This window comes from Galeopterus variegatus, unplaced genomic scaffold, assembly GCF_000696425.1.
Source record: "Galeopterus variegatus unplaced genomic scaffold, G_variegatus-3.0.2 Scaffold9, whole genome shotgun sequence".
Lineage (NCBI taxonomy): Eukaryota > Metazoa > Chordata > Mammalia > Dermoptera > Cynocephalidae > Galeopterus > Galeopterus variegatus.
Genome location: NW_007726120.1, coordinates 1,310,444 through 1,328,596, shown reverse-complemented (window position 1 = coordinate 1,328,596; position 18,153 = coordinate 1,310,444). Strand labels below are relative to the sequence as shown.

General features: G+C 34.4%; 1 protein-coding gene across 2 annotated transcripts in view; it reads right to left on the bottom strand.

The window, feature by feature from the left end:
- CSRNP3 (cysteine-serine-rich nuclear protein 3) overlaps positions 1–18,153 on the bottom strand; it is a 140,133-nt gene that overhangs the window by 72,139 nt on the left and 49,841 nt on the right. Inside the window, exon 1 of one of the 2 annotated variants that reach the window (XM_008584803.1) lies at positions 16,848–17,098. The exons of the other annotated variant lie outside the window; for it this stretch is intronic. The gene's annotated coding sequence lies outside the window, so the exon portion shown is untranslated. Of the gene's footprint in view, positions 1–16,847; positions 17,099–18,153 lie in introns of those variants that run through there. 2 annotated transcript variants of the gene reach the window in all.

Here is an 18,153-nt window from a genome sequence, read left to right as displayed (position 1 = left end):
GCCCCCAAATCAGGTGATTTTGATGCATACTCAAATTTGAGGACCATCTTCCTAGTCTGCTCTTCAGCACCTCCCTTCCTGAACTTTGACCTTCCTGGGGTGTCTCCACACACCAGCCTCAGAGTAGCTCAACCCAGCACTCAATTCTGGGTCAAAATCTCTTCTTTGGCCATCCCTGGGGTGATCTGTAGTAAAATTAAGTACAATATTAGATGTAGCAATAGTATTTATTCTCAATTTCAATTTATCAATCTAAGCATGTGTCAAGTAACTATTATATGTGTGCTTGACACCTTGAGTGAAGTACTGGATACAAAAGGGAGTTATAACAAGTTACTTGCTCTCAAGGAGCAAACACCCACTGTACTGGGCTCCATCAGACTGAGAATACTCCCAAATTCATGTTCTAGTCTCTTGTTTCACTAATCCATGACTTTTGCACTATGGTTACATTAGCAATGGCAAGAATGGATAGCAATAGGAAGATAAACCACTGTCCACTCTTTTGAGAATAAAATCTGACTCTGATTTTACCACTGCTCAGATTAGCATATTATGTTCTCCATCTTAAAGAGTGTGAAATGCATAAAATGTTCATGCATATCTGAGCAGAGCAAAGAGAAAATAAAGATATTTTAAGTAAAGTCTTGAAATAAAAGTAGGACAAGATATAAATTTTAAAATGGTTCACTTCAAACAAGATGCAAAGTTATTCATCAGGGAAAAGCTCCAAGACAAAATGATATAAGATGGAAACCCATGTTTAAAAAATACATTTTTATAACAAGATATTGATTGCCATGGGAACAGTTAAAAACCATGTCCTTCTTAAGCTCCACTTGACCACCCCACCCCACTCCTTCCAGCCTCCTTAGGAAAGGCAGGTTTCTCAAAAACCAAGGACACTCAATTGGGTTACAGGGAACTATAACCCAAAATCACAGAAAATATTTGGCACTCTTCTTTTCTCACTTCCTCAAGAATGAGAGAGGAAATTTTTGGAGAGGACAAGAGAATTAAAGAGTCTCTTTTTTCCTTTTCTTATTACATTTAGGACTGGCAAGACCTGAGCAATGGAGTTGAAGATTAAATGTAATTTCTGTGTATATTTTTAGAACTGAGAGAGCCTAAACTAGACCGAGGTTAAAGCAAGTAAGGAACTGATTGCTTAGGGTGGGATTAGTATCTAAGTTAGAAATTAAATATTCAAATAATAACAAGGGGGCATTACCCTTAACATATACCCATGTAACTGGTTAAGTACCAAATTGCTTGTGCAGCAATGAAGAATAACACCTGTCTAGTATCACCACCTTTTAAAAATACTATGTGAGCATAACAAAATGTCTTAACAAAATATGAAAGCCAAATGGCCCATTGCTTACCAGTATGTAAGGCTTAATCTAGACTTAGTAGTGGAGTGGAAAAGACAGATGTGGTTTTCTCCTAAATCATCCACGCTATCTTACTGAGAGAGAGAGAAAAAAAAAAATACAAGGGTTTAGGGAAAAGACTCTTAATAAAGTGGTGTACACCTGGTTTGCTTGTACCCTGTGTTGGTTCTCTCAGAACTTGAGGATGGTAATATGTGGTTGGCTAGATACAGATCCAGGTGAGGAGAATGAATGTGTATCCTTTAGTTGCCATGGCGCCTTAAATACTCACATACGATATTTTTGATCATATATATGAAGCATAATTACACTTGGCAGATATGAAGCCAATGAAAAAATGTAAACATTTCAAATTGGCTATATATAGTACCAAAGCCCAAAGAACAGAAGATAAAGATGGACAGGCATTAATTTATTCTAAATAAAAAAAGCTGAAAATCTAAGTCTAGATAACAGCCATTTTCTCACAACTACCATTTTCCAATTCAAAAAACACACTGTAGTCAAGGGCACAATCTTTTCTCAGACCAGGACAGGAGCCTCCTAATTATTCTCTCCTATCCACTGCTGTTAACTTTCAAAGTGTTTTCCAGGTTGTAGGCAGAACAATAAATTTAAAATACAAATCTGATTATGTCAGTCTATAGCTTAAATCTCTTAAGTAGCTTTGGATTGCCTTAGGAAAAAGTTCAAAATTTTCAAAATGACTTGTAGAGTCCTTAATCTAGCTTGGTTAACCTCTTCATTCTCATTTTGAGGTACTGGCCTTGTCACTGATATTTCAGCTGTAATAATTTTCCAGCTTCTCTAACCTTCCATTTTTTTCAAGCCTCTATGCCATTTGATATACCATTCCCTCTGATCTATTTTTTAATTATTTCCCATAGCACTTACCACCTTCTAAGTGCATATTACTCATTTATGCATTTCTATGTTTATTACTTATTATTTTCATCCTCTGATAAAAGATACAAGGGCAGGAATCTTTGTTTGCTTTACTGATGTTCGAAGGGCCTACATCAGTGCCTTGTATATAAACAGATGATCAATAAATATTTGTTCAATAAATGAATAAAATTCTTTCATTTCCATACTTTACTTTATCTGTTTTACTTGCTAGACTGAAAGCTCCAGGCAGAAATCATGTTCATCTCATTCACCACTCTACCTACTTTGACTAACAAAATACTTGGCATATTTGAATAAGAATCAAAATGAGAGATGAAATTGACCTCAAAGCATTATACAATTTTTTTGCTCATAAGCAACACTAAAGCCAGTTCAAGACTAACTTAAGCAAAAGACTTTGTTGGAAAAATACTGGACTAGTTCATGTAATCTAAGATAGAGTTGAAAACCAAAACTGATGAGATGCAGGAACAGGACAGCTTCTGGGATCATGGATGTAGAAATTCCTTGATCATTTTTCTAGAGTTCCACTGTTACCAGGTCTAAGTGCCAGAAAATTTTCTCTATGTCTCATAGTTCAAATTTAACATTCCAAGGGTTAAACAATTTTTTGGCCTATCTTGGGTCAGATATCCACCCCTTGACAACTCAAGTATATGGCCAGTAGGCAGAGAGGGAAGCATTGTGAACAAGAAGATACCTTATTAGGTACTACTCCAGAGAATCTTATTCAGAGACTTTAATACGTTCAACTGCATTTCAGAGCCAATATTCTCTCTTTGTCTAATGCTGATTTACCTTATTTTTCATTTATCAATACAGTCCATGAATTCACTGCTTAGCCAGATTCTCAGCTTGGGATTCCCCTTTCCCTGCACTCACATGCCCTTGTGTATTACAAATTTTAATTAAGGACTACTTTAGTTTAAACCAATAATAAACATCTTATGATCTTTGAAATCTGTTATTCTCTACTAACATATACTATTTATTTCATATTTGTATTAGATTTAACAATTGCTCAGAAGCCGTTTAGCACATTTATGAAAAAGTAGTAGAAAAGCATAAATATTTCCATCTCTCTCCTCAAAAAAAATATTGATAAAGAAATGACACTAGATTTTCTATGGCTATAAGTTAAACTATTTTATTTAATATCTTTCTGGCCTATTGGGAAGGCAAAGGGAATGGTGAGCTCAAAGGGAAAAGTATCAGATGCCAGAAGGATGTAAGGTGTTAATAGGAAGAGAGTTTGGCTAAAAATGCCAAATAAAGATGATGAATAAAAATATACATTTTAATGTCTTTAGAAAAATGGCTGAAGTTAAACTTTGGATACATGTTGAAATCTTGTTCACTTTACTGTCTTTTGGCAGCCAAAAAATTCCACAGCTTTTAGAGATAATACAGCAAGTTCTCACTTTTCCATTCATCTGATGGTAGTTCTAAAAGTTCATGGAAAGATTTGTATTACTTTTTAATTCCATTTTTCCACAAAAATGTGCCTTAAGTATATTGTCATTCCCTTAATTCTGAGAAGCAGGCTGCAGATTTGCAGAAGAACCATTTTAGGGGTGCCAGATTTAGCAAATAAAAATATGACACCCAGTTAAATTTTAATTTCAGATAAAAAAAAAAAGAATGACATTTGGGACATACTTACACTAAAATTAATTTTGTTTATCTGAAATTCAAACTTAACTGAGCATACAGCATTTTATCTGACAAACCTAAGCGGTGCTCTTGGTGAGAAAGTAAAACTACTGTGCAGTCAACAAAAACATCAGAAGAAAAGCCACCTATAAACCACCTACATGAATATTCTGTCCTTTACCAGTCAGATGAAACCCAGAAAAATAAAACATGTAAGGTCATTAGGGTGAATCATGAATTTACAAAACAATTGGAAAAAGTGAGGGGCTGGGTGGTGGTTAATAGGTTAAGGGCTGGCATGCCTATCACTGATGCAGAGAGAAATGAACTTGAAAGGAAGTAACTGGTATGAAGAATTTACTTATATGGTAATTGCTTTTAGTGAGATGATGTCCCTTCCCCGGCTTGATGAATGAAAGGTGGGAGAGCTGTGAGTTCAAGGTTCATTTGATCTGGCAGGTCCTTTATTCCAAAGTGCTGATTTGTGCATGAGCCTTAGGAGGTACTCTATCAGGAACAATGGGAGGCATCTAGAGCTCCTTGGTTCACTTTTACCTGGGAGACTGGGTTTATCCTTTGCATTGCTAATTTTGTAGTTAAGCAAAGTGAGAGCAACCTTCAACTGCAAAGATTATTAACAAAGATCTTTCTGCCTTTGTGATGTAGAACAGATCAAGAGGCATGTTAAATACCTTGCATTACAATGCGGCATGCTGGAGGGAGGGGGTTTGTGATTTGTCAAAGAAGAAAATAATCTACTTTGCGTTCTTTCAACAAATTCTTCCAGGAAGCACAAAACGTTAAGAAACTATGATAAAATTCTATTTTAACGAACCCGATAAGGTAAGGGTATTTGCTTCAATCAGTAATGGGCTCAGGGCTCAGGAAATACCAGTTTCTGATTGAGATGCATAGAAAAAGAAGCTTTTCTTCTCTAGCTTTACTGAAAATGGAAAGTATCTTGGACTTTCTTCTATTGGCTTCACCAAATTAAAACGATGAGGTGAAAGACATTGGAAACGAGTTGACAAAAACACTGGTGAATGGCTCACCTGTCATAGCAGGTAGGAAAAGCTTAGGTGGCAAACGTGAGATTATTCACAATGTCCACTCATCAGCCAGACTGTCTGTGGGGCCAGATAGAGGATGAACAGGACAGCAGCTCAATTGATGCTGTGTAGGTAGATTTTATTTCAATATTTAAGAAAGGAGAAGGCAATTAACAACAACAAACTTCGTGCTATATTATTTTTATTCTCTTGGGTAATCTTTAGTTAACCAAATGTTCCTGAATATCTGTATAAACTTTTTAACGAAGTTAGATTATATTAAGTCCTTTTCATCTCTAATTTTTTTAAACCATGATTTTGAGTAATCAATGACGTTCTGCCCTTACACTGTTATGTTAATCACACATGGACTTTAGTCTAAAGTCTCTGCTAAATAAAATAATCATTATTTTAAGCAGTTGCCCTTCTTTAAAAAAATAAAAGACTTCTTTGGCAGATTTCCTGGTATCTGAATAATTCTTAATTTTTTTCAAGGCCTTTGACTCAGTTCTATAAGCCTTTTTTTGTTCAATCTTTAAACAAATTCTTTTCCTTCTTTTCTTTCTTCTTACTCATTGAACTCTCATATTCTTTGCATAGTAGCCCACAGAACTGGGGATAGAACAAGCTGATGACCACCTCCCTTCAATGCTGGGTATTAGGTGGCATTATATTTCTCTGACATCACCCATAGTCAAAATAAGTTTCAATTGTCATTTAGAAGTCCCTTTCTTTGCTGCTCACTGGCTCTATGTCTCAGCCATGATGATCTGGCCTCAGCAGCTTTTCCTAAGGACACCCCCAAAATGTGGACTAAGAAATCATTCAAACCAAGCAGAGAAATTATACACACTTGTGTTTGTCTTATTTGTTCTATTACTTGTTCTCAATGTTTAATGTAATGCCATTTATGTCATACTTATATTTCTTGTGTGTTTCTATTACTAGTACAAATCCTATAGACCAAGAGAATTACAAGATAGAAGATTATTATGTCAAGGGATAGGGAAAGATTAAGAGGACTTAAATTTCTTGAGATCTACTCCGTGCCAATTACTTTAACAAACTTTATCTTATTGAATCTTTACAACAATCTTGGCAATGTTACCCTCATTTTACAGTTAAAGATACCAAGTTTTAGAGAAATTAACTACCTTGTCAAAGTTTCTTAGCAAGCAGGATTAGAACTCAATATGTCTACACTATGCTCCCTTCCTTTAGGGTCTTTTCTAGCAAATAACAGATGGTAACTACAATGCATATTATTGTTATTAAAAGTAAAAAGTGGACATGTATGTGGGGGAATGCTCCTTCAAAAGCAGTATTTAATAAAATTGTCTATTAGAAGATAAGCCATTGCTCTTAGGTCACTCAAACAATTACAACTGAGTAAGCAAAAGAATGCCTTGTACATTTAGCATTCCATACACTCTGAGAATGCTTATGCATTTCTCAAAGAAAAAAAAAAGGAATATCATCTTCCACAATACTAGAGCCATTTCTGACTAGACCCATTTGGCAAGAAATTAGCATATCTGCCGCCAAGAGGAGAAGGATTTGGCAATGACTGTGCAAGGTAAAATCCTGCAAGGTATATCCATGGGGCACCACCAATGTGAAAAATGCTGCTGGTGGCTTGCCAGGATGAGAAGTGCAAGTCGGCCAAATGCACCTCTCTTGTCCAGGTGTCTGTTTAAGCCAAAACCCTGGGAGCACTCCTGCCTAATAAATATTTTTGCTGGAGAAATAATGATTGTGGAGTTCCCCAATTATGTATTAATTCTTCATGCCAGAGTTACTCGTGACCTTGAGTTAAAGGTCTCAGTTACTTAAATTCAGTGGATCTCAACATTTTTGCAGTTTGATGATTTGCAGTTTGAGAATTTGATGAAAGAAATAAGTGTCTTCCCCAGAAAAAAAAGTGCACATAAGCAGAAATGCATGCCACCTATTCGTGGACTCTCAGGTTAAGAACCTCTGCTCTGGTGATTGTACCATTTCCCCCGCTTTGGTAGTTATCCAGAACTTGGAGAAATGATTCATTGTGAACACATTAGTTCAAAGTATCAGAGAAGTTTGAGAATCGGTCACCTCTGTTCCCTTTACAACCAGGGTCACCCACTTCCCAGGGCAGGGATCTTTTCAGCTCCTTCAGTTTCTTCTGGCATGTGTGCCAAGGGGCCTGCTGCATCTCCTGGGGACATTACCTTTCGATTTCTTCATTGCTATCTTGGCCACCACATACTATTCTTAAACAACTACCAAAGATTGGCCTCATCCCTGATGTTGTAGCTTTATGAATGGTTCTAGGTTAAGGTACACTTTTCCAGACAGTACCTGTCTTTCCTAAAAGGTAGTTAGACTGCCTCATTCCACTTATGATAATTCCAGTCAGTATTTAGTGAGCATCCACTATGGACCAGGTATTTTGTACCCATTCTCTGTAACCTTCTCCCAAACTCTACAAGGTAGTCTTAACAAAGGAAACTGAGGTTTCAGAAGTCTAAATTATTTACTTAAAGTTTTAAGGCCAACCCAATCCTTCTTTGAGAAATATTACCTGACCAGCACCACAATGGAGTTAAGTGACCTCTTTGTATTCACAGCACCTGATCCATGCATTTATCAGTACTTACTATGTTGTATTATAATTGCTGATTTACCTGACGTTCTCTCTCACTTGACTATGAAGCTCTTTGTGGACTGAATATGTATTCCAGAGTCTGCTCAGTAAATAGTCATCAATTGGAGTCTAATCCTGGATCAACTACTAACAAGTGGCATAATTTTAAATAAGAGGATTATTTCTCTGGGTCTCAGTTTCCACTTCTATCAAAATAAGGGGCAGCTGTAACTAGTAAAAATAGGCTCTGATGCAAAATAGTCCCCCCCCCCCAAGAGTAAATGACAAAAACCATGACCTCTGTGCAAAGGCTGATATTTTGTAATTGCTGATACTCTCTTTCCCTCACTTTGTGCAAACTGCAATGGCTAAATTGACTCATTTCCTGCTAATGAAAGGATGGATGGCTACTTCACTAACTAATAATGGTAAAGTGGCTTTCTATAACTCTGTTTGCCTGGGGGGCTGGGTAGCTAGGGTCCCCAGGAAGCTTTCCATGATATGTGCACATGTGTGCCACTAAGATTAGTATTCATATAAGAAAGCCAGAACTTGGTTTTTAAGCCCCTTGACCCTAAACATTGATCATCATTTGGTATTTGACAAAATGGTATAATGGAATATATACTGGTCTTGGATCAAAAGTCTTTCCCTAAAGTTAACTTTTAAGATGCTCTTTTATTCAGCAAGAACACAGAAAACAATCAAAAACACTATAAGGCTTTTAAAGCTGTTGAAAATTGATCAAGTGTCTGTTGCAAGCCTATTTTTCCCACTCAACAAAAGTATCAACTGAAGTCAATGAAAAATTTATTTTATATGTTTGCTATTAAGACTAAAAAACAGTACTTAACCTAATTCCTTGGGCAATTGGAAAGACTTACCACATTAAGGAAAAAAGACCACACAGATGTGGAAAAATTTAGAATTATTATTACTGTAGCACTGGAACATAAAATTTTTTTCTCCTTAGCACTTAAGAAGTTTCCCTTCAGTCTTTTAGAAAGTTTCTGATTAAATGATAAAATAGACCAGCCAATGTTGATCAAAGAGTATTTAAGAGATATGATATCCTTTTCCTTCAGAGGAATCATCAAAATAGTATGAAGGAAAAAGGAACTTTAAAAAATATTTCCCTCCTTACTAAGCACTTTCTATGGGTCAAGCATAATTCTGATCTCTTTACATGTATTGACTCATTTAATTCTCCCCTTAACTTTATAGTGTAGGTTATGTTTATTGCTCACATTTTAGAGGTGGAAACTGAGTCCTGAAGAAGTTAAGTAATTTGCCCGGGCTCACATAGGTAGTCAAATCCTAGAATTGGGGTCTGAAGCCACTCGTAATAACTTCGTATAGCATACATTATACGAAGTTATACGACGCCGAGGGTTCGGATCCCATGTGGAGACCGGTTCCCGCTCACTGGCTGAGCGTGGTGCGGGCGCAACATCGAGGGTTGCGATCCCGTTACCAGTCAGTAAAAAAGACAAAAAAAAAAGGAAAAAAAAATATTTCCCTCATAAAATATTGTAAAGTGGACATCAGAATAAAATACGATCAAGATTTAGAGCCACATCCATCCAAGCACTGGAATCCTGCCAAAGATACTGCTCAGAAAATAAGGGAAATTTAAAAATTAGAACAAGTAGAAAATACTATTTTGGACATTCTTTAAAATGAATCATAAGCTTCGGCACAATATAGATTTTTACTATCTAAGGCAGGGAGCAATAATTATTCAACTTGCAGCTAGCATTGCATTATGTAGCAATTAATAAAAAAATATATAATATAAGATTAACTATCTGGATTTTCATGTTTCAGTGAATGTCCTACTGGCACAAATTAAAACTTGTGCACAATAGAAATAAGTCATACTAAAGTCACACAATCTTTTAAAAGTTGGAAATCCACTGTTTAGAGAAGTTTCGCCCTTCGAACAAGTTTCACAAAAGGAAAGGATCATGATATTCCTCCAGTTAATTTAAAACTTATTACCAATGTCTGTTTATTAAAAAGTACTTCTAGGGATTCTGCTATTGAAATTATTTTTAAATAAAAAATGTACATATATTTTTACAATTTCTTTTGAAACGACATGATAAAATCAACTGATGCAATATTTCTAAACATCATAATGATACACAGGAAGTTTAACATAGCAATAAATCAGTGACATAGAGATTACTTCATTATTCAAACAAATTAGCACTTTTATATCATTAGGCACGGTATGTCATGAGGGCTCCTTATGACCCATAACAACATTGGCTCAGCAAAGATTTCTTGGGTACCTAGTATGTGCCAGGCTCCCCCCTGTAATTGTAAATCTCATAGTCTATGGATGAGATAGAAACTCTGAATGGAGCAGAGATGAACAACTACTGCCTTAACTGTACAAAGTCAAAATGGAAAAACAGTAGAGCAAAGGCACAAAGACAGAAATTTGAAAAGCAATAAAGGATATAAAATAAGAGAGTTTAGAAAAGTACGTATTACCACATCATACCTGAATATTGAGTGGAAAATGAAGTTGGAAAGATTCAAGGTATCTATAAAGTCCCAATAGTTTGAACCTTGATGACCATGCTGCCTGCCTACTCTTCTTGCCCCATCCGAATTCCAGGAGATAGCTCCTCAGTGCTATCTAGGTATCACCTCCAGTAAAACCCTGGTGGGTTTCCATTTTTTTGTAAACACATCTCTTCCTCATTCCTTGAAACCTAAGATGTTCCATCAGGGTTCTCTATAGCTCTAGGCTTAAGCTGAACTTGCCTTATCAGTACCAGGGAATCAACTCCGATGGGCTAAAAAATATTAATATTAGCTATTGTTCACTATGCTCTTATTATGTCCCAAACATGGATCACACCATTCCATTTTCTCAAAAAATATTTAAATGTAAAGACTATCATTACCACTTTGCAGGTGAAGATGATGCTTACAGATTTCAGGTACCATGTCAAGGTCACACGGCTTTTAAGTGACAGAGCACATCTTGGAAGTGACACCAGGGTTGGGACTTGAACCTAAGCTCTTAACCACTCCCTTGTTTAGCTTCTTCATGCTCCATGACAGAGCTTGAAATTACATACAATAAACTACATGATAAAAGCATTTACCTATCAAGAAAACAGTTGACAGTATTTCTCTGGTTTCTTAATTGTTCATAAATTGCCCTAAATTTACAAAGTTTTATTATACTATTAAACAAAGTTATCCAGGTTTGTTAAAGTAGGAGTACACAAGACTTTTAAAGAACACCAGAATATGAAATATTTGCAAAAGAACACCAGAATATGAAGCTACTTCCCCAAATATTTTGGACTACTTCTCATTACAGAGTATCTTTGACTCTAAGTTCATGGAACCAACACTCCTTTAGATCTTCGAAGTTCTTCAGAGTGTATGAGAACACTTATTAAAAAACCATTTTAACACATACATTGTATTAGTGAGTTTTCAAAGAAATATGAATTGATGGTTCAGTTTTACTTTCCTTGTTTGTGACTGGAAAGAATGTAAGACATGAGCATGCACAGGTGCTACTAAATGCACTTCTAAACAAAGATATGGATTCATAAGCTTGCATGTACATAAAGGATTTCCCAAGCAACAACTCCTCCCATCTACCATGGTGGTGGAAGGTAGTGAATGTGACACCGGGCTTTCGAAATGAGATGGACCACAACTGAAACTGTCAAGAGATATATGGCACCAATGATAAGTCAAATGCAACCAAAAACTTGGTCTCTGTGTTTTCTTTTGTATACCTGTTGGAGATTCCTCATTTCCCTATTAGGCATAAAGTAATTTCAAATTATTGTTGATAGTTAAATATGATAGACTCTCATTGCAGCAACAAGAACAATTTCTCATTTGGAATTCAAATAACTTTAAATATCCTTAACATAAGAAAAACTAAAAATAAATTTTGCTTATTTTCTATGTTCCTAGGCTCAATATACTCTGTATATGTATGTGTCAGAAGTTCAGTAGATAGAAGAAATATAAAGGCATGTTTTTCTCTCTCCCTTTGACCAGCAAAGTCTAAATGATTTAGAATATAACATAAAACAAAATTCACAAAATGATTTATGAATCACTCTCAAACAGGGAGAAATTATGTTAAAAATAATAAATATTAACATGAGAAAGAAGACGGCAAAATTATAAAAAGCATACAAAATTACATATACCAAGGATATAATAGTAAGAGGTTATTTGGTGTTGGAGAATAGCTGGTGAACAGTCTTGTCTTTCATAAGTGAATATAATGGTTTGGGTAATGACTCTACACCATGAAGAAAAGCTTAAACTAATTTCCACTTTGCTTAGCAAGGCAGAAAGATATATGCTATATTGGGCTTCCATGAAAGCTATTAGCATTTTAAAAGACTGGCCTTTAAAGTTATAAACTTTAGCTATTTGGAAAATTGGTTTATGTTAGAGAGATTATTTTCTAACTGTACTAGACAACATATTACTCTAGCATTACTAGAGGTCTAATAACATCCTTATAATTGTTTTACAATTTTATTGTGCTTATACTTTTCAATAAAATTGATACAATTTTATTTAAATTCTAGAATAGGCAATTAAGAAAGACTGTCATTTGCTTTGATAATTATTTCTTAAGAAATGCCATGTTAAAATAAAGAAATGTGATTGTTTTGAATTCACAATTATTTTGAGTATTTTCCTTCTGTATGTTACAGGTAATTTAGTTCTTCTTCCTATTTCATAGGCTCCAGAAATCCAGAAGAAGGACAAATGTAGTGATAATAAAACTTAAAACATACACATGCAGTTTTGAGATGGTAACAGTTATTTGTAGATTTTAGACTATGATCCATCCTGCTAGACTGAATACAACATGTTTGCCCTAAAATCTTTTCCAAGCCTACAATATGGTCTCTAGTTTCAAGTGATGACAAAGACAGACTGGTAATCAGAAAGCAGGAAATTCATTTTTGAAAAATCCTTACAGATTCCTTTGAAGTCTGATATAACACTATTTTTTTAAGCACACTGACTGCATACCCCAAGCATTTGTTTTTAGATTATTCTATTTACTCTTTTACTTTCAAATTGTATTTACACAAATATATTTTTCTAAATACATTTAAATATCTAGACAATAAACTTACTATGCACATGCTGCTGAGACTTGTATGGAAGTAGCATGGCTCAAGCTAATGCAAAAAAGACTTGGAAGTTTTGAGTGAATTTGCATAGAAACATAAATTATCCAGGACAGTCAAAGCCATAAATTAGCTGTAGGACATATATAGCTCTCTTGTGGTTCTCAGAAGCACAACAAAATTCTCTTTATTTCACATTTGTCTATTATCACGTTTTCTCCAAGAATCTTCATGACTCTCCTTTTTTACCTACACTATGTTTTTATTTCTGTATTCAGAATGTGCTCACTGGTAGCAGTTGCATTTACGAAGTTAAAAGTATTGGACTGCTTAAGTAAATATTAAACTCAGTTCTTTCCTTCCTCTCTGCCTAGAACACATACAGAGACTAGTAGACACAGAGTTAAGGGTAAAATTAAAAAAAAAAAAACTTTTATTAAAAATTGTTGGATTATTTGGCTGCTTAACCTATATATAACGTATATATAAAATATATATGCAAGAAATAATATATTATACAACATATAGTCTAGATATACATTGCTCTATATATGTACATACTATATATGTACATATACACACACAATAATATATATATATATAAAAGCAAAGGTCTACAAACATTGTTTGAATTAGAGGACAGCATATCTCAATCAACATAATAAAGAAACAATTAATTTAAAATACACCCCTTTTAGCTGGCGTCATTATTGAAAGTTTCAAAAAAGAAAGACTTTAGAAGAGAATGGTTGTCTTCGCATTTTTAAAAAACCCATATAAAACATAAATTCATTTTCCTAAATTAATCTCAGGTTCCTGGATAAATGTCATAATGTCCCTATAGAGTGATAAAGTGTGAGAATCTGGCCCTGAATAACCACTACTAAGTGAATTTCATAAATATTTGAAATAACTGTCCTTCACTGTTGTAAATGGCCATCTTCCTGTTTTGGTCCCCCTCAAGCTCCCCCTCCATTTAAAAATAAAAAATATTGTTGCCAAACTGACAAGTCTTAATTATTATATAAAATTAACTCCCTTTTAAAAAATGTGAATAAAGTAATTAAGTTTATCTAAATATGTACTAACTCCTTGTAAGTAAGCTTCATAAAATTCATTTTAAATATCTTACGCAAATATAAAAGCATAAAGCAGTAATTTCATGACTAATGTTATTGTGTCTCTTCATCTTTTCCAACATTTTTCCATACACACACAACCTGTAATGTAGACAGATGCAAAGTTGATACAAATGAAAATAACATTTTTATCTACATTGTAACTACTGAATGGATATATTTAAATTTTTTAATGATATGGATAAACTGCTTGCTGCTTTACATGCATTTTGCTGCTTTAATTATGTTTATTTAAAAACATGTTTTGGAAATAAAAAGCAATATGAACAATAAAAGTGAGTACACATTTGTTTGGTGCAGGACAGATTATATACTATGATGTAATCACACATTTTACAAAAGTGTGATATTTACCGCATGGAAAAAGACTTGTCCTGCCTGTGACATTTATGAGGATCACTTTACAATCCAGACTTAAGTGAAAGGAAAAGTCAAAGGAAGTTGAACATGTTGTGTTCAAACAGCATTGTCTGAAAAGTCCCAAAGAAAATGAATAACAATTAGAAAAATCAAAGAAATATTGAAAAGATCTAACCCCCAAATAAGAAATTATTTCTAAGATATGACATTTAACAATAAAATATAGAACAAAAACGCTCACAACCAAAAACCCTCTCTTAAAATGAAATGAAAATGTAACTTATTTAAACTGTCCTTATGTTGTGTGGGATATGAACAAAAGAACTCCATTATTTAGTTCCAGATACTTCACAAGACTCTTAGGCTAGGAACTCAGTTCTTATTTAAAATATATTACTTTAAAAATGTGAAAATCTTCTAAAAGTTGTATGTCTCATTATTTATCTAGATGTTTCAACTCAGTTATCTTTCCGCAAAAAAATTTTTAAAAACTTACCAAAGGATTGACTTATTTAGAAACCCAAACCCAATATTTTCTTACATAAAATTATTCCACTGGAACAAAACACTCATGTTTCAAATAGAGAAAACATTAAGAAGAAAATTAAAGAATAACCTCATTAAGGAAAGCCTGAAAACCAGGAAGACCCTACCAATTGCCACAATAAAGTCAAATAGCCGGTCCTCAACAGTGCCTTTAACGGAAATAAAATCAGGCGCATCATGAAATGTCATCATACCTGCGTGCACTTTATACGACTACGGCACACACGCTGCAAAATCTTCACTCTCAGAAATAAAGCACACTTCATTTAACTGCTGTAAAACACTGCTGCAGAGGAGCCCAGTACATTTTTTTCGGGCAACTGATCCAGCTTTCCCCCAGCCCTGTGACCTTTGAACTCCCTTCTGCCCCCCTCCCGGCGCTGCCGCAGTCAGAGCCTCCGAGCTGGGCTCATTTGCATAAGGCTCGGGCAGCCCTCCAGCAGCTGAAACGGAATGCTGGGAAGGAGCCCGGGAACTGCGGTGCCGCCAGGCTACCTGGATCACCGGAGAGCCGGAATACGCGATGGGGAGAGGGCTGGCAGCAGCACATTCCCCCACGTCTATCAGCGGATAAACGATTTGAACGCTTTGTTTTACAGTCCTGTTTTCACTGCCTACCCCTCCCCACCCAAAGAAGCTGCCGGCAGCGGCTGTGGTAACCAAGGGAACCCAAATAGTCAAATACTTCATTTAAATATGTGTGGAAGACCAATTTTAAATTTTCATTAACTTCTCTTGTTTTTGAAACATAGTCCCCCTCCCCCTTTTCATTCAAATACACATTGCACGTATAATCAGGCACATGGGGGTTATTTCTTTTTGTTGTGGTTTAAACAGCACCGTACAGGCATAAATTTGTATTAGTCACTATACAAATATATGAGGTCACTGTAGTAATTCTTTAAAATATTAAATGTGCCCAAGTGCCTTGGAAACTATCACCCTCAATGGTGTCCAAGAAATTACTTGTAAAGAATTCAGGTCCCAGGATACCTTTAAAACAATGCAGCAGTAAAAATGTAGAGCAAAGTTAAAACTATGTATTTAAATCTAAAGATTCAAATAGCAGTAATGCTGTCTGTCTTTGGCCAAGATATTCAGTGTTGTGCTATTATGTACTAGAGATATTTCTTCCCTTGTCTTCCTACACACAGCAATCTATTCGAGACATAAACTTCACTATTGCTCCTAAACCTAAGTAGTAGTTATTTTCTAGATAAAGAGGTCATGCGTGCACATATTTTTATAAATATACATGAAGGCACATATTCTTTATTTCTAAATGGCAAACCAATGGAAATATGCATCATCACATAATTAATCCATTTATCTTTTTAAAATAAGCTAATTTGTTTTTCTCCATATGTGAATGATTAACATCTATGAAATAAAAGGTTTTGTGCAATAATCTTTTCCATTTGTCAAAAGAAATATAAGATGAAAAATAAAAAGCACACAACAAATGAATATAGATGTATATTACTAAAGTATAAAATACATTGTTTTAATAGCATTATTAACATTTCAAAATTTTCTTAATTTTTTTGTTTAAATAATTAAATATTCCAAACCTTCCTCTTGCAGTATACCTAAAGAGATCAATAAATTCTGAATGATACACCATCCAATTTATAAGACACATAAACTATTGCAATGCAAAATTTTTTAACACTGGAAAAATAAATTTGAAGCTTTTCATTTGAGCTATTTATTAGTAGTATTCTCCTTTATATTATTTATGCTTATATAAAAGATTAGAAATTATTGGATGAATTTTTTTCTTACTCATAAATTTTTAAATAGAATAAATAACTTTTCAGTTTAATATACTGATATCAACATTTCTCTGTCACATCTGACTACAAAAACAATTTAACCATGTTGGGTCGATTCAAGTGCATCCTTTATATTACACATTACAAATATCTTGCAAAGTTTTTGTTTAAGGCAAAACACACATCAGCCCATCTTAATTTAAATCCAATCAAACACAAGGACGTGTTGGAGTCATTTATAAAATCACCAACCTGTTCAAATAGCCGTAGTCTTAGTCCTTGCACTCTTTATTCATTAGAATCCAAAATAAATTGATTATCATTTTATAATGTGTCAGCACCACCGAAGGCACAGTTCTTCCTGGTTCAGCGGAATCTTCTTAAATTTCCCAGCCCTGTGTTTTATTGCTGGTACCATATGCTTTATTGTTCAGCGACAAGAGCTTCACTCTGCACAAAGACTCATTACCTACTGCTTGCTGCACGGCATCAGCCTCACTGAGGCTGCCTATATGTGATCACATGGAGTTTTGTCTGAGAAAGCCAGGCATGCCACTGACTTAACTGTGTCTATGGATATTTTTATCAGCTGAGGTCTACCAGGAGGAAGGAATAACAGATTAGGAAGCTGCTCTAAATCATTAATGCAGCACAACTTATGGATATCCCTTCACAAGATTTTTTGGTTATTACAGAAAACGTTTGAGAATACATTCAAAAGAAGTTAACTAGATTTTACTTTAATAAGACACTGAACAATAATTTTTAGGAAGGGTAACTTGCAAAAAGCTATTTCCTACCTAATGCTTTCTGAAAGTACTTTTGTACAAATGTTACTAAAAAGCCTTGTGCTACTGAATGATTTGACAATGTTTTAACCTTTAGATTGCTGGCATTTTTTTTCTTAGAGGTTTTTTTCTAAAAGGATAAGTGCTGTTTCCCTCAAAATCTCAATTAAATTTTAATCACTAAAAGATACTATATGTGAATAAAAATAGATATCCTAATTACTTTTGATAAAGTAGATGAGAGGGTGAGTCTTTTATTGATGTATATAAATGAAGTAGGTGATTAATTTATCTTCTCAAAAGATGACAGATTCCTAGAACAGCTGACTTAAAAGAACAATGAAGATTTCAATTTAAAGATCTAAGGACATATGGTTCATATTAATTCTTAAAATTGCAGCAACTTATTTTAGACAGCTTACCTCAATAAAGAATATAATTTACCTCATCCGATTTCAGTGTTAACAAGTAGTTTCAGAGATGACCACTCAACATTTTCAGGAATTTTCTGCTCCATAGATATTGCGTTAATGTATATACAATGTGTGTGTGTGTGTGTGTGTGTGTGTAGATAGATTATTTTCTAAGAATATTTTTTAAATTACCAAAAATTACTTTTTCAAAACTTGAGTATGGATTATAGCTTTCCAAATAAAAACTGTTTAGTTATCGGAATTTGATGAAAAATATTGATTTATTATCTTTTTATAATCTGTCTAAATTGAATTGTTGCTTGTCACAGTGAAAATCTTGACAAATACATGCAAAGT